This window comes from Manacus candei, unplaced genomic scaffold (assembly GCF_025592945.1).
Source record: "Manacus candei isolate 608988 ecotype Guabito, Panama unplaced genomic scaffold, ASM2559294v1 h1tg000366l, whole genome shotgun sequence".
Classification (NCBI taxonomy): Eukaryota; Metazoa; Chordata; class Aves; order Passeriformes; family Pipridae; genus Manacus; species Manacus candei.
Window position 1 is genome coordinate 6995 of NW_026138414.1, and position 25026 is coordinate 32020.

Here is a 25026-nt window from a genome sequence, read left to right on the forward strand (position 1 = left end):
CGGCAACTACTATTGTGCTGGAATGGAGTAGGGCGGATACCGGGGTTGGTCCTTCTATAGCTGCAGGGAGTCATGGGTGTAGGCCAAATTGGGCGGATTTACCTGTGGCAGCTAGGATGAGTCCTAAGAGAGGGAGAAGGGGTATTTGGTCTGGGGAGGACTGCTGTTGGATCTCTCAGGTGTTTATTGAGGATGCCAGTCATGCTATGCAGAGGATTAGTCCAATATCCCCAATACGGTTGTAAAGTACGGCTTGAAGTGCGGCGGTGTTGGCTTCTGCTCGGCCATGTCATCATCCAATCAGGAGGAAGGACATAATTCCAACTCCCTCTCAGCCGATAAATAGGAGGAATATATTATTAGCGACGATTAAGGTGAGTATTGCAATGAGAAAGACTAGAAGGTAAAGAGAAAATTTTGTGGTGTGGGGCTCTGAGGCCATATATCATGTTGTAAATTGAAGAATGGATCATGTTACGAATAGTGCAATAGGAAAAAATGTTAAGGAGTATTGGTCTATTTTAAGGCTAAAGGGGATTTTGAAGTTTGCAATAAATTTTCATTCTCAATAGAAAGTGGTATTTTCTATATTCAGGTAGATGGAGAGGATTATGGGAACTAAACTAATTATAAAGGAAGTTTTAACAGTGTGCATGATGGTTGTTGGAGAGTTTAGAAAGTTTTTGGATAGGAGGGGGAGTAAGATAGGCATAGAGAGGGTAGCCAGGGTCAAAAATATAGAAGTGTTGAGGATTAATGGGTAGTCCATTACTTTTACTTGGACTTGCACCAAGATGAATGGCTCCTAAGACCAGTGGATTGCTACTATCCTTTAAAAGTAAGGGGGCTGAGGTCTTAGGCTCAGATGCAAGAGTTAGCAGTTCTTGCTGGTTAAACCTCCCCTCGGCAGGCAAGAAGAGTTTAACTTCTATTTTTAGGATCACAGTCTAATGTTTGGTTTAAAACTATGCTTGCATGTGGGAATTCCTGAGATTAGCTCTGGCTTTAGGATGAGGAGGAGGGAGGGTAGGATATGAAGTGTTATAAGGAGATGTTCTCGTGTATTTGAATTTTGGATGGTTGTAATATAGGTTGGAGTTGGGCCTCGTTGGGTTATAAGGAGCATGTAGAGGGTGTAGGCTGCAGTTAGTAGGGTTGCGGTTCCAGTTAGGATAATGGTAAAGGTGGATCAGTTGAAGAGTGCAATTATGATAGTTAATTCAGCTATTAGGTTAGTAGTAGGGGGAAGGGCTATGTTTGTTAAGTTGGCTAGGAGTCATCAGAGTCCTGTAAGAGGTAAAAGGGGTTGTAGGCCTCGTGTTAGAAGGAGAGTACGACTATGTATACGTTCATAGTTTGTATTAGCTAGGCAAAATAGCATGGAAGAGGTGAGACCATGTGAGATTATTAGGATTATGGCCCCTGAAAAGGATCAGTGGGTTTGGATTATTGTTGCGGCAATGACTAGACCTATGTGACTTACTGAGGAATAGGCGATTAATGACTTGAGGTCGATTTGGCGTAGGCAGATGGAGCTTGTCATTAGTGCCCCTCATAAGGCTAGGGTTAAAAATGGGTAGTAGAGGTAGTCTAATAGGGAGTTTGTAATTATTGAGATACGCATAATGCCATATCCTCCAAGTTTGAGGAGGAGCGCAGCTAGGAGTATAGATCCTGCGATTGGCGCCTCTACGTGAGCCTTTGGGAGTCATAAGTGTAAACCGTAAAGGGGAGCTTTTACTATGAAAGCAAGCAACAGGGCTAGACTTGATATGAGGCCTGTTCAGGAGTTTGAAAGAGGTGAGTGTGAAAGTTTTATTATAGTCACGTGTATAGTTCCTGTTTGAGTGTGAAGATAGAGAATTACTACCAGTAGGGGGAGAGAGCTAATTAGTGTATAAAATAAGAGGTAGATTCCAGCGCTTAGACGTTCTGGTTGGCTACCTCATCGTGTGATTAGGATTAGGGTGGGGATTAGGGTAGCTTCGAATGCGATATAAAATAGTATCAGATCTAAGGCTGAGAAGGCTAAGATAATGAATGGTTGGGTGAGGATTATGGTTATGGTAAAAATATATTTTCGTGTAGGAGGTTCTTGTTGAAGGTGATTTTGGCTTGCTAGAATTATAAGAGGTAGAAGTCAACAAGATAGAACTAATAAGGGGGATGAAATTTGGTCGGTTCCAAGTCATGATGATAGGTTTTTGCTAGGATAATAGGTTGAAGGAAGTCATTGTAAGCTAACGGTTGCAATTAAGAGGCTGTGCGAGGTGACATTGAGTCATAGAAATTTTGGAGGAGATAAGAGGGTTATGGGGAGTAATATGATTGTGGGAAGAATAATTTTTAACATTGTAGAAGGTTTAGATTGTGTAAATGGTCTGATCCATGAGTTCGGGTGGAAGCTACTAGGATTGCTAGGCCAGTGCCTGCTTCACAGGCTGAGAACGCTAACATAAGGATGGGTATTAAGGTGGGGGATGTTGTCTGAGTTTGAATAGGTCACATAGAGAGGGCAATATATATTGATAGTATTATACTCTCTAAGCATAGTAGGGCAGAAATTAGGTGTATTCGGTGAAAGGCTAGTCCTAAACTGCTTAGGGTGAAGGCAGAGTAGAAGCTTAGATGCAGAAAGGTCATTGAGAAAGTCACGGGGTAGGACTGTGGTTTGTTGAGCCGAAATCAACTGTCTTTGCTAGACTAACTTTCTGAAGTTACTCTGCTCATTCCAAGCCCCCTTGAATTCATTCATAGATTAGCCCTAATGCGAGTAGGAGAATGACTGCGGAGGTTCATGCTAGGGTAGTGAGAGGGGAGAGGAGTTGAGTAGCTCATGGGAGGGGCAGTAGGAGGGCAATTTCTAGGTCAAATAAGAGGAATAAGATTGCGACAAGGAAGAATCGGATTGAAAATGGGAGGCGGGCAGAGCCCAGTGGGTCAAAGCCACACTCGTATGGGGACAATTTTTCTGAATCTGGATTTATTTGGGCTAATCAGAGGTTTAGTGAAGTTAGGATGATACACAGTGATATGGAAATTGTGAATATAAAGAGGATTATGTTAATTGCCTTTCTCTGGGTTTGATCCAGATTTTAGAGATTGGAAGTCAATTGTAATTAATATACTAGAAGGGCAAGATCCTCATCAATAGATTGTTATGTAGAGGAACAGTCAGATAATGTCAACAAAATGTCAGTATCAGGCCGCTGCTTCAAAGCCAAAGTGGTGGTTGGATGTGAAATGGAATTTTACGAGGCGGAGGAGGCAAATCAAGAGGAAGGAGGATCCAATGATTACGTGGAGGCCATGGAATCCTGTGGCAACGAAAAAGGTAGACCCATAGACTCCGTCGGCAATTGAGAATGGGGCTTCATAATATTCTATTGCTTGAAGTGCTGTAAAGTAGAATCCTAATAGTACGGTTATAAGTAGAGCTTGGGTAGCTTGGTTTCGATTACCCTCTGTGATGCTGTGATGTGCTCATGTAACAGTGACTCCTGAAGCTAGGAGGATAGCAGTATTTAGTAGGGGAACTTCTATTGGGTTTAGAGGTTTGATCCCCATAGGGGGTCATTGCCCTCCGAGTTCTGGGGTGGGAACTAAGCTGGAGTGGAAGAATGCTCAGAAGAATCCTAGGAAGAAGAATGCTTCGGATGTAATAAATAGAATTATCCCGTAACGTAAGCCCTTTTGGACTGTGGGGGTATGGTGGCCTTGGAATGTGCTTTCTCGTACGATGTCACGTCATCATTGGAGTATCACTAGAACTATAGAGAGTAGGCCTAGGAGCAAGAGTTGGATAGAGCTGTGGTGAAATCATATGGCTAGTCCAGAGGTGGTGAGGAGGGCGGCCGCTGCTCCAAAAATGGGTCAAGGGCTTGGGTCTACTATGTGAAATGAGTGGGCTTGGTGTGTCATTAAGGGTTAAATGTTTTCTTGTAAGTAAAGGCTTAGAAGAAGTACAAAGACATATGCTTGGATTATTGCTACGGCTACTTCTAGAATTGTTAAGAGGAGTAGAATAGTTATAGTTAGAAGAGACACGGTGGGCATGATGGGAAGGAGGACGGTAGTGGCTGTTGAAATGAGTTGGATGAGTAGGTGCCCAGCTGTGAGGTTGGCTGTGAGGCGAACTCCTAAGGCCAGAGGACGAATGAGAAGGCTTGTTGTTTCAATTATGATGAGAGCAGGAATTAGAGGTGTTGGGGTGCCTTCTGGTAGAAGGTGTCCAAGAGAAGCTGAGGGTTGGTTTCGTAGGCCTGTTAGCAGGGTGGCAAGTCATAGAGGGAAGGCGAGGGCTAGGTTTATTGATAGTTGGGTGGTAGGTGTGAATGTGTAAGGTAGGAGGCCTAATAGGTTAATAGCTAGAAGTATAATTATGAGTGATGATAAGATTGGGGCTCATTTATGGCCTTTTTTGTTTAATGGGGTTATTAGTTGTTTTGTGATTAAGTGGAGGAATCAGAGCTGAAGAGTTGAGAGACGATTTGTAATTCATCGATTGCCAGGAGAAGGAAGTAATAGGGTTGGAAATAGCAGTGAGATGAGGATAAGAGGGATTCCGAGGAGGGTTGGGCTTATGAATTGATCAAAGAAGCTTAGGTTCATGGTCAGTTTCAGGAGTGGGGTTTTGTAGTGAGTAGTGTTTTGTTGGAGGGAGGGTTGGTTGGGATAAATAGTAGGAGTTTGGGCTGCAGGATAAGAGAAAAAGTGAGTCACGAAGTAAGTATAATAAAAAGTCAAGGTGCGGGGTTTAGTTGGGGCATGTCATTAAGGAGGATGAATAATCCTCTTTCTCTAGCTTAAAAGGCTAGTGCTGGTTCATAGCTTCTTAATGATTAGGATGTTAGAAGTGAAGATCAGTTTTCGAAGTGTGTTAGAGGGGCTGATTCTACTACAATAGGTATGAAGCTGTGGTTGGCTCCGCAGATTTCTGAGCACTGACCATAGAAGATTCCAGGGCGGGTTGTGATAAAGGAAGTTTGGTTTAGTCGTCCTGGAATTGCATCGGTTTTTACACCAAGGCTAGGAACAGCTCAGGAGTGGAGAACGTCATCAGCTGTAACAATAATTCGAATTGGGGATTCTATTGGAATGACGATGCGGTTATCAACTTCTAGGAGGCGGAAATGGCCGAGTGGTAGATCTGTAGTTGGTAGTATGTAAGAGTCAAAAGATAAGTCTTTAAAGTCTGTGTACTCATAGGATCAGTATCATTGGTGGCCAATGGCTTTGAGGGTGAGGTCAGGCTCATCGATTTCGTCTATTATATAGAGGATTTGAAGGGATGGGAGGGCTAACATGATTAGGACAATGGCGGGTAGGATTGTTCAGACAAGTTCTACTTCTTGTGCGTCGACGGTATTAGAGGATAGTTTTTCTATAAGTATAAGAGCTAGTAAATATAGGACTAGGCTACAGATGGCTAGAGCGACTATTAGGGCGTGGTCGTGAAATTCAATAAGTTCTTCTATAATAGGGGATGAAGCGTCTTGAAAACCAAATTGAGAGTGGTTGGCCATGGAGTTGGAATGGGATGTACTGGGTTTTCACCTGTTATTTAGTCTTGACAAGGCTATGTAATGATTTTACTAACAACCCATAAGAAAGAAGCATGAGTGGTTTGATGCGGTTGGCTTGAAACCAGCTTATGAGGGTTCGATTCCTTCCTTTCTTGTACTTGGACAAAGGCTGGTTCTTCGAAGGTATGGTAGGGAGGAGGGCAGCCGTGAATTCATTCGATGTTTGTAGAGGTAAGTTCTGGTTGTACTACTTTCCGTTTGGATGCGAAGGCTTCTCAGATAATGAACATTAGTATAATTACAGCTACTATGGAGATGAGGGAGCCAATGGAGGATAGGGTATTTCATAGGGTATAAGCATCTGGGTAATCTGAGTATCGTCGTGGTATACCAGCTAGGCCTAGGAAATGTTGTGGGAAAAATGTTAGGTTGACTCCAAAGAATATTACTCCAAAGTGGGCCTTAGCTCATGTGGAGTGAAGGGTGTAGCCGGTGAACAGTGGGAATCAATGTGTGAAGCCAGCTAGAATGGCGAATACTGCCCCCATAGATAGTACATAGTGGAAGTGTGCAACTACGTAGTAGGTGTCGTGCAGGGCGATGTCTAGGGAGGAGTTGGCAAGGACGATGCCTGTCAGTCCACCAATGGTGAAGAGGAAGATAAAGCCTAGGGCTCATAGTATGGGTGGGTCTCATTTGATTGTTCCACCATGTAGGGTTGCTAATCAGCTGAAGACTTTGATGCCAGTGGGGATTGCAATGATTATAGTGGCGGATGTGAAGTAAGCTCGGGTGTCTACGTCCATACCAACTGTAAATATGTGGTGAGCTCATACGATAAAGCCTAGGAAGCCAATGGATAGTATGGCTCAGACTATGCCTATGTAGCCAAAGGGTTCTTTTTTACCGGCGTAATAGGCTACAACATGGGAAATAATTCCGAATCCTGGCAGGATAAGGATGTAGACCTCTGGGTGGCCAAAAAATCAGAATAAGTGTTGATATAAAATTGGGTCTCCGCCTCCTGCGGGGTCAAAGAATGTGGTGTTTAGGTTTCGATCTGTTAGAAGCATTGTAATGCCAGCAGCGAGGACTGGTAGGGAGAGGAGGAGTAGGACTGCAGTAATTAGGACAGATCAGACGAATAGAGGTGTCTGGTATTGTGAGAGAGCAGGTGGTTTTATATTGATTGCTGTGGTAATAAAGTTGATTGCTCCAAGGATGGATGAGACACCTGCCAGGTGAAGGGAGAAGATAGCAAGGTCTACTGATGCACCAGCGTGGGCTAGATTTCCTGCTAAGGGTGGGTATACTGTTCATCCTGTTCCGACTCCGGCTTCTACTGTGGAAGATGCTAGGAGAAGTAGGAAGGATGGGGGAAGTAATCAGAAGCTCATGTTATTTATTCGTGGAAATGCTATGTCGGGGGCACCAATTATTAGAGGTACTAATCAGTTGCCAAATCCTCCGATTATAATAGGCATTACTATAAAGAAAATCATAACGAAGGCATGTGCGGTGACGATTACATTGTAAATTTGGTCATCGCCTAGAAGGGTGCCTGGCTGCCCTAGTTCTGCTCGAATGAGGAGACTAAGGGCTGTGCCGATTATGCCAGCCCATGCACCAAAAATAAGGTAAAGTGTGCCGATATCTTTGTGGTTAGTGGAGAATAGTCAACGGTTGATGAAAGTCATAGGTAAGATGGCTGAGTGTAGAAGCGTTAGGCTGTAGTCCTTTTTACAGAGGTTTAATTCCTCTTCTTATCGATTCTGTAGTGAAGTTCATGTTGAGTTGCAAGCTCATTGATGTGCATTAAACATGCGCCGGGATCTAGTAGGCAGAAGCCTGTTGGTTAGGGCATTTAGCTGTTAACTAAAATTTTATGGGATCAAAGCCCATCTGTCTAGGGGGAGGTTCTAGCTTAATTAAAGCATCTGAGTTGCATTCAGGAGATGCAGGTTAGTGTCCTGTGTACCTTAACAGAAACTAAGAGGGATTAGCCCTTGTTTAAGGCTTTGAAGGCCTTCGGTTTAAATAACCTAAGTTTCTAGGGGATTGCGAGTACTATGGGAGATAGTGGCAGGAGCATAATTGATAGGGAGGTAAAGGTTGTGGTTATGGTGTTAGTTGGTTTGTTAGTTTGTCACTGTTTTATGTAGTTGGTGAAGTTTGGGGGTAGTGTGATGGTTGCACAGTAGGCCAGTCGTAGGTAGAAGAAAAGTCCAAGTAAGGAGAGTAGGCTAATAGCTGTGGCTAGTACTGTTAGTTCTTGTTTTGTGAGTTCTTGAATAATTAATCACTTGGGTAGGAATCCTGTTAGGGGAGGAAGACCTGCGAGGGAGAGGAGGGTGAGCATAAGGATTGTGGTGAGTGATGGGATTTTGGTTCATGTGGATATAACAGTGGATAGTTTTAGGGTATTGGTTGTGTTAAGGATGAGGAAGATGGCAGAAGTTGTTACGGTGTAGAGATAGAACGTAATTAAAGTTAGATTGGGGTTGTAGTTGAGAATAATGGTTATTCATCCTAGGTGTGCGATAGATGAGAAAGCTAAAATTTTGCGAGTTTGGGTTTGGTTAAGTCCTATTCAGCCACCTAGGGCAGCGGAAGCAATAGCTATTGAAGATAGGAGAGTTGGGTTGAGTGAAGAGGATGTTAAGTAGAATAGTGTGGTTGGTGGAAATTTTATGACTGTGGCTAGTAGGAGGCATGTTGTCATAGTTGAGCCTTGAAGAACTTCTGGAAATCAGAAATGAAATGGGACTAAGCCTAATTTAATTGAGATTGCAATAGTTAGTAGTATGCATGATATGGGTGTGGGTTAGTTGGGTGATGTCTCATTGGCCAGAGAATCATGCATTGGTCATGCTGGAGAATAGAAGTAGCGTAGATGCGGCTGCTTGGGTTAGAAAGTATTTAGTAGAGGCTTCAATGGCTCGTGGATGGTGGCTTTTAGAGATTAATGGGAGAATAGCTAAAGTGTTAATTTCTAAGCCGATTCATGCTATTATTCAGTGGTTACTTGAAATTGTGATTGAGGTACCTAAGAGCAGGCTTATTGTGGAGATTAGTTTAGCTTGGGGATTCATTAGTAAGGGAAGGAGTTAAACCATCATTTTCGGGGTATGGGCCCGATAGCTTAATTAGCTGACCTTACTAGAAAATAATATAGAGGGAGTATAGAGGATTTTGATTCCTTTAGCGTAGGTTCGATTCCTACTTTTCTAAAATTAGGAAATGAGAGGGCTGGTATACCTCTATATTTACTTTATCATAGTAACCCTTTTGGATTCAGGCACATTTCCTTGAGTGTCTTAGGTAGGGAGGTAGGCCTGCATAGGAGATAGGGAGGCTGGTATGCCATAGGCATAAGGCTAATGTTAGGGGTAAGAAGTTTTTTCAGAGCAAATGTATGAGTTGATCATATCGGAATCGAGGATAAGAGGCGCGGACTCATAAGAATCCTGCGGAAAGGAGGAGGGTTTTTGTAGCTAGAGTAGGGGGAATGAGTTCCTGAGGGAGATTAAGTGAGCTAGGGTTTAGGAATAGAATGGTTGTGAGTGCGTTTATTAGTATAATGTTAGCATATTCGGCGAGAAAAAATAAGGCGAATGGTCCTGCGGCATATTCTACGTTGAACCCTGAGACTAGTTCAGATTCTCCTTCTGTCAGGTCAAATGGAGCACGGTTTGTTTCGGCAAGAGTGGAGATATATCATATTATTGCTAGGGGTCAGGAGGAGAAAATGAGGTAGAGAGGCTCTTGAGTTGTAGCCAGGGTATTGAGGGTGTAGTTACCACTAAGGATAATTACGGATAGGAGAATAATGGCCAGGGTAACTTCATAGGAGATAGTCTGTGCGACTGCTCGGAGGGCACCGATTAAGGCATATTTTGAGTTGGAGGCTCATCCTGATCATAGAATTGAATAGACTGCCAGGCTAGATAGGGCTAGAAGGAAGAGTATGCCAAGGTTTAGGTCGGTAAGGGGAAAGGGTAGGGGAAGTGGTGTTCAGATTGTAATTGCTAGGAGAAGGGCTAATATAGGGGTAGATATAAATAGATAGGGGGATGAAGTTGATGGACGGATAGGTTCTTTGATAAATAGCTTCACTCCATCTGCTATAGGTTGTAAGAGACCGAATGGTCCTACAATATTAGGGCCTTTTCGGGCTTGCATGTAACTTAGAATCTTACGTTCAACTAGGGTAAGAAATGCTACGGCGATGAGGATGGAGAGAGCATAGGATATTGATATGATAAGGTAAGTGAGGGTTAAGTGAATTGTCATGTGATTTGTGTCGGAGCTAGGGAGAGGATTTGAACCTCTGGGTAAAGGGCTTAAGCCTTCTGCATTTGCCAAGCTCTGCCACGCTAGCGGTCCTTTTCTAGGAGGGAGTTGTGGTGAAGCTCTTAGTAATTTAGTTGGGTTCATTACTGGGTGCGAAGGCGTGCTTGTGGTATAGGCCTTACTTCTTCGGTCCTTTCGTACTAGAAGGAGTTATAACATAGATAGAAACCGACCTGGATTACTCCGGTCTGAACTCAGATCACGTAGGACTGTTAATCGTTGAACAAACGAACCCTTAGTAGCGGTTGCACCACTAGGATGTCCTGATCCAACATCGAGGTCGTAAACCTCCTTGTCGATGTGGGCTCTTGAAGGAGATTGCGCTGTTATCCCTGGGGTAGCTAGGTTCATTACTCAATTATATTGGGTCTGGTTGCTATTAGCACGTTGATGGGTAGTTCTTGGTTAAGATGGATTATCTGGTATTTGGAGGTTGAGTTTGTCTCCAAGGTCGCCCCAACCAAAAAATGCACACCAGCAAAATCCCGGGGAGTGGGTCCTATAGGTGGGTATTGTTAATGGGAGTGGTAGCAGATTTTAAAGTTCCACAGGGTCTTCTTGTCTTATGGGGATATTCCTGCTTTTGCACAGGGAGATCAATTTCACTGATTATCTGTAGGAGACAGCTAAGACCTCGTTAAGCCATTCATACAAGTCCCGATTTATGGGACAATTGATTGCGCTACCTTTGCACGGTTAGGATACCGCGGCCGTTGAACGTATTGTCACTGGGCAGGCTTCACCTTTAATACTTGGTTTGCTAAAGGCTATGTTTTTGGTAAACAGTCGGGCCTTGGATTTGCCTAGTTCCTTTTACAGATTTTAATCGTCCTTGGGGGCGCTCCATAGGTGGGTTAACAGAGTTTTGGGTATAAGGTCTTGTTAAGGTTAGAAAATATCCTGTGGACTGTTAATAATGTTGTAATGTAAGCTTGCGCCATAGAGGGGATCCCTAGTTACTTATTTTAGCATAAATTCTCTTATTTAATATAAGTTGGCCTATTGGGGAAGAGGGAGTCATAAGGGAGTTTGGATTTTTTGGGAGAGGAGCTTTGACGCATTCTTTAATGGTGGCTGCTTGAAGGCCCACAGTTAAGTAATAAATGAATTTATCCGCTAGGGGAGAGTGTACTCTTTTTTAAAGGAGCTGTACCTCCTTTAAATAGCCCTTAATTCGCTTCATGTGGGTTGAGTGTAGTCCTGGGAGGTGAATTAAGAGGGAACTAAGATTCATTTCATAGGCAACCAGCTATCACCCAGCTCGATTGGCTTTTCACCTCTACTAACGAGTCTTCCCACTCTTTTGCAACAGAGACGGGTTTGCTCAGTAGATAGCTGCTCGTGAGTAGCTCGCTTGGGTTTCGGGGGGGCAAGCTTAAATTGGCGTTTTGCTTGGGTAGTTTCTCGCTAAATCATGATGCAAAAGGTACAAGGGCTGGTCTTTGCTGTTTATTGCTTGGGTTGTCATTACTATTTCATCCTTCCCTTACGGTACATGATCTCTATTGCGTCTTGAGTCTACCTTTCTATCGCCTATACTAGGTTGAGTATGAGAATGTTTTGATTTAATAGGTGGTATTAACTTGGTTTATATGTAATTTGGTAGAAGAGCTAGAGTTAGGCTTCAAGGCGATCTGATATGGGGCAGATATCTTTCAGGTGTAAGCTGAATGCTTTAGTTATAGCTACGCCTTGGTAGACTAAGTGCACCTTCCGGTACACTTACCTTGTTACGACTTGCCTCATCTCTAGCTTAGGGGTTTATTATAAATAGAATTAATTATAGCTTGTGAGGAGGGTGACGGGCGGTATGTACGTGCTCCAGAGCCAGCTTAAAGGAGGCATTATTATCCTGCTTTACTGCTAAATCCACCTTTTAGGGGTGATTTCACACTCCTTGTCGTGAGGTATTCTATGTTAGAAAATGTAGCCCATTTCTACCATCTCATGAGCTATACCTTGACCTGTCTTATTAGTGGGATGTTGCTGTTGTGCCCACTGTTAAACCCTCAGTTTAGGGGTGGGCTGACGACGGCGGTATATAGGCTGATTTGGCAAGGGATGGTTGGGTGTATCGTGGGTTATCGGTTATAGAACAGGCTCCTCTAGGTGGGTTTGGAGCACCGCCAAGTCCTTAGAGTTTTAAGCGTTTGTGCTCGTAGTTCTCAGGCGGATGCTTAAGTGGTGAAAGCATCAGGATTTAGGGCCAGGCATAGTGGGGTATCTAATCCCAGTTTGTGTCCTGGCTTTCGTGGAGTTTTGTTGATCATGAAGCTAAGATCATTTCTATGGGAGTGTTAGATGTATCTTGTGCTTATAACAGCTTGGTTACATTTCAGTCTTAGTTGTAGTGATAGTGGAAAACCACTCTTTACGCCGTATAAAGTTAATTTGGGTTTCTTGTGTGACCGCGGTGGCTGGCACAAGATTTACCAACCCTAGTAGGTTGCTTTAACTAAGTCAAGTTTACACTTATTGCTTAATATTGATTACTGCTGAAAACCCGTGGGGGCGTGGCTAGGCAAGGCGTTTTGGGCTACAATTGGAGTGGTGTGCCTGATGCCTGCTCCTGCTGTCTTTTTAAGGTGCTGAGGGCATTTTCACTGGGATGCGGATACTTGCATGTATATATTTGGCAAGAACTAACTGTAAGGTTAGGACTAAGTCTTTTTTGTCCTTGGGTATGTGCAATAGCCGTCTTAACATCTTCAGTGTTATGCTTTATTGTAAGCTACAAGGACTAGGACTGTTTTAGGCATAGTGATTATTATTGGGGCTTGTTTTAGTTGTAGTGATGGTTGACATTGATTTAGGGTCTGTTTAGTGGTTGGGGAAGTAGTTCAATTGGATAACAAAAATGTGTTGTTGAGGGGCTTTGAGGGGTAGAAAGGGGTGGATTTGTTAAGGTCTTATGTTCTTGTAGTTGAAATTACAACGATGGTTTTTCAGGCCAAAGGTCTTGGATAGAGGCCAAGCAGGAATTGTTATGACATACTTTATACTATTTTTAAGTGTTAGCTTTATTTTAGGGGGATTAGCAGTTGCTTCTAATCCTTCCCCATATTATGCAGTAGTGGGGTTAGTGTTGGCGTCTATTGTGGGGTGTGGATGGTTAATGAGTTTGGGGGTGTCTTTTGTATCATTAGTGCTATTTCTGGTATATTTAGGTGGGATGTTGGTGGTTTTTGTGTATTCGGTCTCATTGGCAGCAGATCCATTTCCTGAAACTTGAGGGGACTGGCGGGTTGTTGGGTATGGTGTTGGGTTAGTTTTAGTGCTGGGGGGTGGGGTATTTATTGTAGGGCTGTCTGAGTTAGAGTGGTTGGGGATGAACACGGTGGATAGTGGGGTGTTTTTATCTGTTCGGTTGGATTTTGAGGGAGCGGCCATGTTTTATTCTTGGGGGGTTGGTCAATTTTTAATTGCGGGTTGGGGTCTGTTGTTGACGTTGTTTGTCGTACTAGAACTTGTACGAGGGTTGTCTCGGGGGGCGATTCGGGCGATTTAAGGTGGTGTGGTTCAGAGAATAGTTTAATGAAAATGCCAGCTTTGGGAGTTGGTGATAAAGGTTTGATTCCTTTTTTTCTGAAGGGTTGGAAAAAAGTTTGGGGTTGATTGTTAAAGGCCCATGTGGGCGGATGTTAATTAGAGTAGCAGGGGTGATTAATTGGGGGGGGGGGGGGGGTGAGAGGAAATGATGGGGTGAATTAAAGTGTAAACAAACAAACAAACAAGCAATTAACAAATGAATGATAAAGGGAAATGATGGGGTGAATTAAAGTGTAAACAAGCAAACAAACAAGCAATTAACAAATGAATGATAAAGGGAAATGATGGGGGTGAATTAAAGTGTAAACAAACAAACAAACAAGCAATTAACAAATGAATGATAAAGGGAAATGATGGGGTGAATTAAAGTGTAAACAAACAAACAAACAAGCAATTAACAAATGAATGATAAAGGGAAATGATGGGGTGAATTAAAGTGTAAACAAACAAACAAACAAGCAATTAACAAATGAATGATAAAGGGAAATGATGGGGTGAATTAAAGTGTAAACAAACAAACAAACAAGCAATTAACAAATGAATGATAAAGGGAAATGATGGGGTGAATTAAAGTGTAAACAAACAAACAAACAAGCAATTAACAAATGAATGATAAAGGGAAATGATGGGGTGAATTAAAGTGTAAACAAACAAACAAACAAGCAATTAACAAATGAATGATAAAGGGAAATGATGGGGTGAATTAAAGTGTAAACAAACAAACAAACAAGCAATTAACAAATGAATGATAAAGGGAAATGATGGGGTGAATTAAAGTGTATTAAAAAAATTTAACAAATTGATGATACAAATGTTTTAATTGGAAAATTAGGGGAATGGAAAGTTTATAAAATTTGAAATTTTTGTTAAAAGTTTAAAAAACAAAAATTATTGATGATTAGAGGGAAAGTCCCTAGATCATTGCAAAAAATGGCAAATTTTTTGCAATTTTTTGCAATTTTTTGTGAAATTGACGACAAAAATCATGTCTGGCGTGCATTAATTAAACTGCAACTTGATGAGAGACGTAATGGAAAAACCAAGCCAACAGCACGTGACGGTGCATCAGTACATCAATTATGAGACCGAATAGCACACTTGGAAACCATATCATTAATTTTCACGCGAAAGTGAGAAAACCGCTCGCCGACCATAAGGGGTACATGTCAACCATATATGGGAGCCCCCTGGCGGAGCACTCTGAAGGGCTTATTGAGATCTACCCAAAAAAAAAAAACCAAAAGTTTAGAAAAGGGAAAATGCCGCGATCACGAGGTCCAAATTGGCCAAGCATCCCCAACCATTAGTAACGGAGCGCAAGTTTAGGAAAATTAAGCAAGTTATGGCCCTGACCGAGGAACCAGAGGCGACAAAGAGCAAGTTATGAGAGTGGGTTATTGGTGGAAAGGGAAAGAATACACCTGAAGCTGGACATGATAAACATTACTAACGCCGGGTTGCTGGTTTCTCGTGAGGAGTACGATTAATAAATAACCCAGCACTTCTTGGTTGGTACATAGAGCAAGGTTAAGTGGTGAGTGGTCCATGGACCATGGGTTTTAGGTCCTGTGACGTTCCTCGTGTTGAGGGGGATTTTATGCGAAAACTGGCAGTTTTAGGTTTTAGTTCGGTTAGCGGTGTTATTCCTAGAACATGACATGTTATGTTCTTGTGTGGGAATGTGCCTAGGTCTGTTGATGACGAGTTTTGGATTGTATGGGAGATAGTATGGAATATTTGGATGGATTTGCAATAATGTTATGTCAGATTCTCCTACATGCATGATATGTCTAATGTGGTGGAGAATGCTATGCAAAGTAGTACATACCGTAGGGTATGGGGGGGAGGGGGGGGCCCCTCCCCTTGATGTACGTGTTGATTGGAAAGTTGGGGGGTGTTTGGGTGTTTTTTGGGAAACTCTAAGAAGGGGGCAGCCTTCAGTCTTTGGTTTACAAGACCAACGTTTTTTATAAACTATTAGAGTAGTTAGAGGTTGAGTATCTTATTTTCTAGGAGGCTGGTGATAGGAAATAAGATGAGAATGATTGTGAAGTACGTAGTTGAGGCAAGTTGTCCGATGATAATAAATGGATGTTCGACTGGTTGGCTACCGATTCATGTAAGGATTAAAAGATTTGTTACTAGGATTCAGAATAAAAGTTGGGAGAGAGGTCGGAAGGTTATAGTTCGCTGTTTTGATATGTGGAGGAATGGGGCTAGAAATAGGATTAAGACGGAGGCGGCTAGGGCTAGAACTCCCCCTAATTTGTTTGGGATTGACCGTAGGATAGCATATGCAAATAGGAAGTACCACTCAGGTTTGATGTGGGGAGGTGTTACTAGTGGGTTTGCGGTGTGTAAAATTCTCTGGATCTCCTAGGAGGTTAGGTGAGAATATGGCAAGTGTTATCAGGGGAATGAGGAGGAACAAAAGGCCTAGAATATCCTTTATCGAGAAATAGGGGTGGAATGGGATTTTGTCACAGTCTGAATAAATACCTAGGGGGTTGTTTGAGCCTGTTTCATGTAAGAAAGTTAAGTGGATGAGGGTGAGGCCTGCAATTAGGAATGGGAGGAGGAAGTGGAGGGCAAAGAACCGGGTAAGTGTGGGGTTGTCGACTGAGAATCCTCCTCAAGCTCATTCTACAAGTGTTTGGCCAATGTAAGGAATTGCTGAGAATAGGTTAGTAATTACTGTAGCGCCTCAGAATGATATTTGGCCTCATGGGAGGACGTATCCTACGAAGGCAGTTGCCATTAGAGTTAAAAGGAGAATAACTCCTGTGTTTCAGGTTTCTTTATATAGGTAGGAACCATAGTAGAAGCCTCGTCCGATGTGCAGGTAAATGCATATGAAGAAAAAGGAAGCGCCGTTTGCATGAAGGTTTCGAATTAATCAGCCGAATTGAACATTTCGGCATGTGTGGGCGACGGATGTAAATGCCAGGGTGATATCTGCTGTATAATGTATTGCTAGTAGGAGGCCAGTGGTGATTTGGATTGTTAGACAGATGCCAAGAAGTGATCCAAAGTTCCATCAGGCGGAAATGTTTGGCGGTGTTGGGAGGTCAATTAAAGAATTATTAACTATTTTTAGAAGGGGGTGATGTTTTCGTAAGTTAGGGGCCATTAACTCTTAGTTCTGTGTGAATAAGATTATAATAAGGATAGATAAAGCGAAGGATCCTAGATAGGTTTTGATTAGTCCGGAGTGTAGGGTGGTTGAGATTTTGGATATTTTGAGTTGAAGGGTTGCTAGCCCTTCTGGGCCTATTTTTTTATATCAAGATAGATCGATTAAATGGAATGCAATGTTCTGGCCGTTGTTTAGGAGCTTAGTGGGGCTGAGGCGGTGTATAAGGGGGGTTAAAATATCCTAGAGTGCTGGAGAAGTTTGTAGTGGTATTTTGTTTAGGGGTAGAGAAGGCGTGTGTGAGTTTTGATAATTCTAATGCCAGAATAATGCCTAATGTTGTAACAATGATAGCAGTAGTTTTTGTGATTAGCGGTATGGTTATAGGAGGGGTTTTTGCAGGGGAGATATAGGAGGTAATTAGTAGGCCAGCTATGATACTTCCTAAGGCAAGACGAGTAATTGGGTTTGTGACTGCTGGGTCGTTTTCATTAATAGGAGTAATGGAGGGAATTCGGGTGTAGTCAGTTTGTACTAGTAGGGCTATACGTAGGCTGTAAGTTGCGGTGAAAGCTGTAGCTATAAGGGTTAGTAGAAGTGCTCAGGTGTTTAGGTAGGAGGTGTTAAGGCTTTCAATAATGAGATCTTTTGAGTAAAACCCTGCTAAAAATGGTGTTCCTATGAGAGCTAAATTTCCAATTGTTAGGCACGAAGTAGTTGTAGGAAGTAGTTTCTGTAATCCTCCTATTTTTCGAATGTCTTGTTCGCCGTTAAGGCTGTGAATGACAGACCCAGAGCAGAGGAAGAGTATGGCTTTAAAGAATGCGTGTGTGGAGATGTGTAGGAAGGCTAGTTGGGGTAGATTTAGGCCAATAGTGACTATTATTAGTCCTAGTTGGCTGGATGTGGAAAAGGCAATAATTTTTTTGATGTCGTTCTGGGTAAGAGCGCATGTAGCGGCAAATAGGGTGGATAGGGCACCTATACAAAGGCATATAGTTAGGGCAATTTGGTTGTTACATAATATGTGGTGAGTGCGAATAAGTAAGAAGATTCCGGCAACTACTATTGTGCTGGAATGGAGTAGGGCGGATACCGGGGTTGGTCCTTCTATAGCTGCAGGGAGTCATGGGTGTAGGCCAAATTGGGCGGATTTACCTGTGGCAGCTAGGATGAGTCCTAAGAGAGGGAGAAGGGGTATTTGGTCTGGGGAGGACTGCTGTTGGATCTCTCAGGTGTTTATTGAGGATGCCAGTCATGCTATGCAGAGGATTAGTCCAATATCCCCAATACGGTTGTAAAGTACGGCTTGAAGTGCGGCGGGTGTTGGCTTCTGCTCGGCCATGTCATCATCCAATCAGGAGGAAGGACATAATTCCAACTCCCTCTCAGCCGATAAATAGGAGGAATATATTATTAGCGACGATTAAGGTGAGTATTGCAATGAGAAAGACTAGAAGGTAAAGAGAAAATTTTGTGGTGTGGGGCTCTGAGGCCATATATCATGTTGTAAATTGAAGAATGGATCATGTTACGAATAGTGCAATAGGAAAAAATGTTAAGGAGTATTGGTCTATTTTAAGGCTAAAGGGGATTTTGAAGTTTGCAATAAATTTTCATTCTCAATAGAAAGTGGTATTTTCTATATTCAGGTAGATGGAGAGGATTATGGGAACTAAACTAATTATAAAGGAAGTTTTAACAGTGTGCATGATGGTTGTTGGAGAGTTTAGAAAGTTTTTGGATAGGAGGGGGAGTAAGATAGGCATAGAGAGGGTAGCCAGGGTCAAAAATATAGAAGTGTTGAGGATTAATGGGTAGTCCATTACTTTTACTTGGACTTGCACCAAGATGAATGGCTCCTAAGACCAGTGGATTGCTACTATCCTTTAAAAGTAAGGGGGCTGAGGTCTTAGGCTCAGATGCAAGAGTTAGCAGTTCTTGCTGGTTAAACCTCCCCTCGGCAGGCAAGAAGAGTTTAACTTCTATTTTTAGGATCACAGTCTAATGTTTGGTTTAAAACTATGCTTGCATGTGGGAATTCCTGAGATTAGCTCTGGCTTTAGGATGAGGAGGAGGGAGGGTAGGATATGAAGTGTTATAAGGAGATGTTCTCGTGTATTTGAATTTTGGATGGTTGTAATATAGGTTGGAGTTGGGCCTCGTTGGGTTATAAGGAGCATGTAGAGGGTGTAGGCTGCAGTTAGTAGGGTTGCGGTTCCAGTTAGGATAATGGTAAAGGTGGATCAGTTGAAGAGTGCAATTATGATAGTTAATTCAGCTATTAGGTTAGTAGTAGGGGGAAGGGCTATGTTTGTTAAGTTGGCTAGGAGTCATCAGAGTCCTGTAAGAGGTAAAAGGGGTTGTAGGCCTCGTGTTAGAAGGAGAGTACGACTATGTATACGTTCATAGTTTGTATTAGCTAGGCAAAATAGCATGGAAGAGGTGAGACCATGTGAGATTATTAGGATTATGGCCCCTGAAAAGGATCAGTGGGTTTGGATTATTGTTGCGGCAATGACTAGACCTATGTGACTTACTGAGGAATAGGCGATTAATGACTTGAGGTCGATTTGGCGTAGGCAGATGGAGCTTGTCATTAGTGCCCCTCATAAGGCTAGGGTTAAAAATGGGTAGTAGAGGTAGTCTAATAGGGAGTTTGTAATTATTGAGATACGCATAATGCCATATCCTCCAAGTTTGAGGAGGAGCGCAGCTAGGAGTATAGATCCTGCGATTGGCGCCTCTACGTGAGCCTTTGGGAGTCATAAGTGTAAACCGTAAAGGGGAGCTTTTACTATGAAAGCAAGCAACAGGGCTAGACTTGATATGAGGCCTGTTCAGGAGTTTGAAAGAGGTGAGTGTGAAAGTTTTATTATAGTCACGTGTATAGTTCCTGTTTGAGTGTGAAGATAGAGAATTACTACCAGTAGGGGGAGAGAGCTAATTAGTGTATAAAATAAGAGGTAGATTCCAGCGCTTAGACGTTCTGGTTGGCTACCTCATCGTGTGATTAGGATTAGGGTGGGGATTAGGGTAGCTTCGAATGCGATATAAAATAGTATCAGATCTAAGGCTGAGAAGGCTAAGATAATGAATGGTTGGGTGAGGATTATGGTTATGGTAAAAATATATTTTCGTGTAGGAGGTTCTTGTTGAAGGTGATTTTGGCTTGCTAGAATTATAAGAGGTAGAAGTCAACAAGATAGAACTAATAAGGGGGATGAAATTTGGTCGGTTCCAAGTCATGATGATAGGTTTTTGCTAGGATAATAGGTTGAAGGAAGTCATTGTAAGCTAACGGTTGCAATTAAGAGGCTGTGCGAGGTGACATTGAGTCATAGAAATTTTGGAGGAGATAAGAGGGTTATGGGGAGTAATATGATTGTGGGAAGAATAATTTTTAACATTGTAGAAGGTTTAGATTGTGTAAATGGTCTGATCCATGAGTTCGGGTGGAAGCTACTAGGATTGCTAGGCCAGTGCCTGCTTCACAGGCTGAGAACGCTAACATAAGGATGGGTATTAAGGTGGGGGATGTTGTCTGAGTTTGAATAGGTCACATAGAGAGGGCAATATATATTGATAGTATTATACTCTCTAAGCATAGTAGGGCAGAAATTAGGTGTATTCGGTGAAAGGCTAGTCCTAAACTGCTTAGGGTGAAGGCAGAGTAGAAGCTTAGATGCAGAAAGGTCATTGAGAAAGTCACGGGGTAGGACTGTGGTTTGTTGAGCCGAAATCAACTGTCTTTGCTAGACTAACTTTCTGAAGTTACTCTGCTCATTCCAAGCCCCCTTGAATTCATTCATAGATTAGCCCTAATGCGAGTAGGAGAATGACTGCGGAGGTTCATGCTAGGGTAGTGAGAGGGGAGAGGAGTTGAGTAGCTCATGGGAGGGGCAGTAGGAGGGCAATTTCTAGGTCAAATAAGAGGAATAAGATTGCGACAAGGAAGAATCGGATTGAAAATGGGAGGCGGGCAGAGCCCAGTGGGTCAAAGCCACACTCGTATGGGGACAATTTTTCTGAATCTGGATTTATTTGGGCTAATCAGAGGTTTAGTGAAGTTAGGATGATACACAGTGATATGGAAATTGTGAATATAAAGAGGATTATGTTAATTGCCTTTCTCTGGGTTTGATCCAGATTTTAGAGATTGGAAGTCAATTGTAATTAATATACTAGAAGGGCAAGATCCTCATCAATAGATTGTTATGTAGAGGAACAGTCAGATAATGTCAACAAAATGTCAGTATCAGGCCGCTGCTTCAAAGCCAAAGTGGTGGTTGGATGTGAAATGGAATTTTACGAGGCGGAGGAGGCAAATCAAGAGGAAGGAGGATCCAATGATTACGTGGAGGCCATGGAATCCTGTGGCAACGAAAAAGGTAGACCCATAGACTCCGTCGGCAATTGAGAATGGGGCTTCATAATATTCTATTGCTTGAAGTGCTGTAAAGTAGAATCCTAATAGTACGGTTATAAGTAGAGCTTGGGTAGCTTGGTTTCGATTACCCTCTGTGATGCTGTGATGTGCTCATGTAACAGTGACTCCTGAAGCTAGGAGGATAGCAGTATTTAGTAGGGGAACTTCTATTGGGTTTAGAGGTTTGATCCCCATAGGGGGTCATTGCCCTCCGAGTTCTGGGGTGGGAACTAAGCTGGAGTGGAAGAATGCTCAGAAGAATCCTAGGAAGAAGAATGCTTCGGATGTAATAAATAGAATTATCCCGTAACGTAAGCCCTTTTGGACTGTGGGGGTATGGTGGCCTTGGAATGTGCTTTCTCGTACGATGTCACGTCATCATTGGAGTATCACTAGAACTATAGAGAGTAGGCCTAGGAGCAAGAGTTGGATAGAGCTGTGGTGAAATCATATGGCTAGTCCAGAGGTGGTGAGGAGGGCGGCCGCTGCTCCAAAAATGGGTCAAGGGCTTGGGTCTACTATGTGAAATGAGTGGGCTTGGTGTGTCATTAAGGGTTAAATGTTTTCTTGTAAGTAAAGGCTTAGAAGAAGTACAAAGACATATGCTTGGATTATTGCTACGGCTACTTCTAGAATTGTTAAGAGGAGTAGAATAGTTATAGTTAGAAGAGACACGGTGGGCATGATGGGAAGGAGGACGGTAGTGGCTGTTGAAATGAGTTGGATGAGTAGGTGCCCAGCTGTGAGGTTGGCTGTGAGGCGAACTCCTAAGGCCAGAGGACGAATGAGAAGGCTTGTTGTTTCAATTATGATGAGAGCAGGAATTAGAGGTGTTGGGGTGCCTTCTGGTAGAAGGTGTCCAAGAGAAGCTGAGGGTTGGTTTCGTAGGCCTGTTAGCAGGGTGGCAAGTCATAGAGGGAAGGCGAGGGCTAGGTTTATTGATAGTTGGGTGGTAGGTGTGAATGTGTAAGGTAGGAGGCCTAATAGGTTAATAGCTAGAAGTATAATTATGAGTGATGATAAGATTGGGGCTCATTTATGGCCTTTTTTGTTTAATGGGGTTATTAGTTGTTTTGTGATTAAGTGGAGGAATCAGAGCTGAAGAGTTGAGAGACGATTTGTAATTCATCGATTGCCAGGAGAAGGAAGTAATAGGGTTGGAAATAGGCAGTGAGATGAGGATAAGAGGGATTCCGAGGAGGGTTGGGCTTATGAATTGATCAAAGAAGCTTAGGTTCATGGTCAGTTTCAGGAGTGGGGTTTTGTAGTGAGTAGTGTTTTGTTGGAGGGAGGGTTGGTTGGGATAAATAGTAGGAGTTTGGGCTGCAGGATAAGAGAAAAAGTGAGTCACGAAGTAAGTATAATAAAAAGTCAAGGTGCGGGGTTTAGTTGGGGCATGTCATTAAGGAGGATGAATAATCCTCTTTCTCTAGCTTAAAAGGCTAGTGCTGGTTCATAGCTTCTTAATGATTAGGATGTTAGAAGTGAAGATCAGTTTTCGAAGTGTGTTAGAGGGGCTGATTCTACTACAATAGGTATGAAGCTGTGGTTGGCTCCGCAGATTTCTGAGCACTGACCATAGAAGATTCCAGGGCGGGTTGTGATAAAGGAAGTTTGGTTTAGTCGTCCTGGAATTGCATCGGTTTTTACACCAAGGCTAGGAACAGCTCAGGAGTGGAGAACGTCATCAGCTGTAACAATAATTCGAATTGGGGATTCTATTGGAATGACGATGCGGTTATCAACTTCTAGGAGGCGGAAATGGCCGAGTGGTAGATCTGTAGTTGGTAGTATGTAAGAGTCAAAAAGATAAGTCTTTAAAGTCTGTGTACTCATAGGATCAGTATCATTGGTGGCCAATGGCTTTGAGGGTGAGGTCAGGCTCATCGATTTCGTCTATTATATAGAGGATTTGAAGGGATGGGAGGGCTAACATGATTAGGACAATGGCGGGTAGGATTGTTCAGACAAGTTCTACTTCTTGTGCCGTCGACGGTATTAGAGGATAGTTTTTTCTATAAGTATAAGAGCTAGTAAATATAGGACTAGGCTACAGATGGCTAGAGCGACTATTAGGGCGTGGTCGTGAAATTCAATAAGTTCTTCTATAATAGGGGATGAAGCGTCTTGAAAACCAAATTGAGAGTGGTTGGCCATGGAGTTGGAATGGGATGTACTGGGTTTTCACCTGTTATTTAGTCTTGACAAGGCTATGTAATGATTTTACTAACAACCCATAAGAAAGAAGCATGAGTGGTTTGATGCGGTTGGCTTGAAACCAGCTTATGAGGGTTCGATTCCTTCCTTTCTTGTACTTGGGACAAAGGCTGTTCTTCGAAGGTATGGTAGGGAGGAGGGCAGCCGTGAATTCATTCGATGTTTGTAGAGGTAAGTTCTGGTTGTACTACTTTCCGTTTGGATGCGAAGGCTTCTCAGATAATGAACATTAGTATAAATTACAGCTACTATGGAGATGAGGGAGCCAATGGAGGATAGGGTATTTCATAGGGTATAAGCATCTGGGTAATCTGAGTATCGTCGTGGTATACCAGCTAGGCCTAGGAAATGTTGTGGGAAAAATGTTAGGTTGACTCCAAAGAATATTACTCCAAAGTGGGCCTTAGCTCATGTGGAGTGAAGGGTGTAGCCGGTGAACAGTGGGAATCAATGTGTGAAGCCAGCTAGAATGGCGAATACTGCCCCCATAGATAGTACATAGTGGAAGTGTGCAACTACGTAGTAGGTGTCGTGCAGGGCGATGTCTAGGGAGGAGTTGGCAAGGACGATGCCTGTCAGTCCACCAATGGTGAAGAGGAAGATAAAGCCTAGGGCTCATAGTATGGGTGGGTCTCATTTGATTGTTCCACCATGTAGGGTTGCTAATCAGCTGAAGACTTTGATGCCAGTGGGGATTGCAATGATTATAGTGGCGGATGTGAAGTAAGCTCGGGTGTCTACGTCCATACCAACTGTAAATATGTGGTGAGCTCATACGATAAAGCCTAGGAAGCCAATGGATAGTATGGCTCAGACTATGCCTATGTAGCCAAAGGGTTCTTTTTTACCGGCGTAATAGGCTACAACATGGGAAATAATTCCGAATCCTGGCAGGATAAGGATGTAGACCTCTGGGTGGCCAAAAAATCAGAATAAGTGTTGATATAAAATTGGGTCTCCGCCTCCTGCGGGGTCAAAGAATGTGGTGTTTAGGTTTCGATCTGTTAGAAGCATTGTAATGCCAGCAGCGAGGACTGGTAGGGAGAGGAGGAGTAGGACTGCAGTAATTAGGACAGATCAGACGAATAGAGGTGTCTGGTATTGTGAGAGAGCAGGTGGTTTTATATTGATTGCTGTGGTAATAAAGTTGATTGCTCCAAGGATGGATGAGACACCTGCCAGGTGAAGGGAGAAGATAGCAAGGTCTACTGATGCACCAGCGTGGGCTAGATTTCCTGCTAAGGGTGGGTATACTGTTCATCCTGTTCCGACTCCGGCTTCTACTGTGGAAGATGCTAGGAGAAGTAGGAAGGATGGGGGAAGTAATCAGAAGCTCATGTTATTTATTCGTGGAAATGCTATGTCGGGGGCACCAATTATTAGAGGTACTAATCAGTTGCCAAATCCTCCGATTATAATAGGCATTACTATAAAGAAAATCATAACGAAGGCATGTGCGGTGACGATTACATTGTAAATTTGGTCATCGCCTAGAAGGGTGCCTGGCTGCCCCTAGTTCTGCTCGAATGAGGAGACTAAGGGCTGTGCCGATTATGCCAGCCCATGCACCAAAAATAAGGTAAAGTGTGCCGATATCTTTGTGGTTAGTGGAGAATAGTCAACGGTTGATGAAAGTCATAGGTAAGATGGCTGAGTGTAGAAGCGTTAGGCTGTAGTCCTTTTTACAGAGGTTTAATTCCTCTTCTTATCGATTCTGTAGTGAAGTTCATGTTGAGTTGCAAGCTCATTGATGTGCATTAAACATGCGCCGGGATCTAGTAGGCAGAAGCCTGTTGGTTAGGGCATTTAGCTGTTAACTA

The 25026-nt window shown here is 42.9% G+C and overlaps 1 long non-coding RNA gene across 1 annotated transcript; it reads left to right on the forward strand.

Annotated features, from left to right (window-relative positions):
• Positions 1 to 609: 609 nt before the first annotated feature.
• LOC127465326 (uncharacterized) lies at positions 610 to 23156 on the forward strand. Its single transcript, XR_007902023.1, has 2 exons — positions 610 to 1053; positions 22999 to 23156. It is a non-coding gene; the product is annotated as an uncharacterized LOC127465326 (long non-coding RNA).
• Positions 23157 to 25026: the final 1870 nt, after the last annotated feature.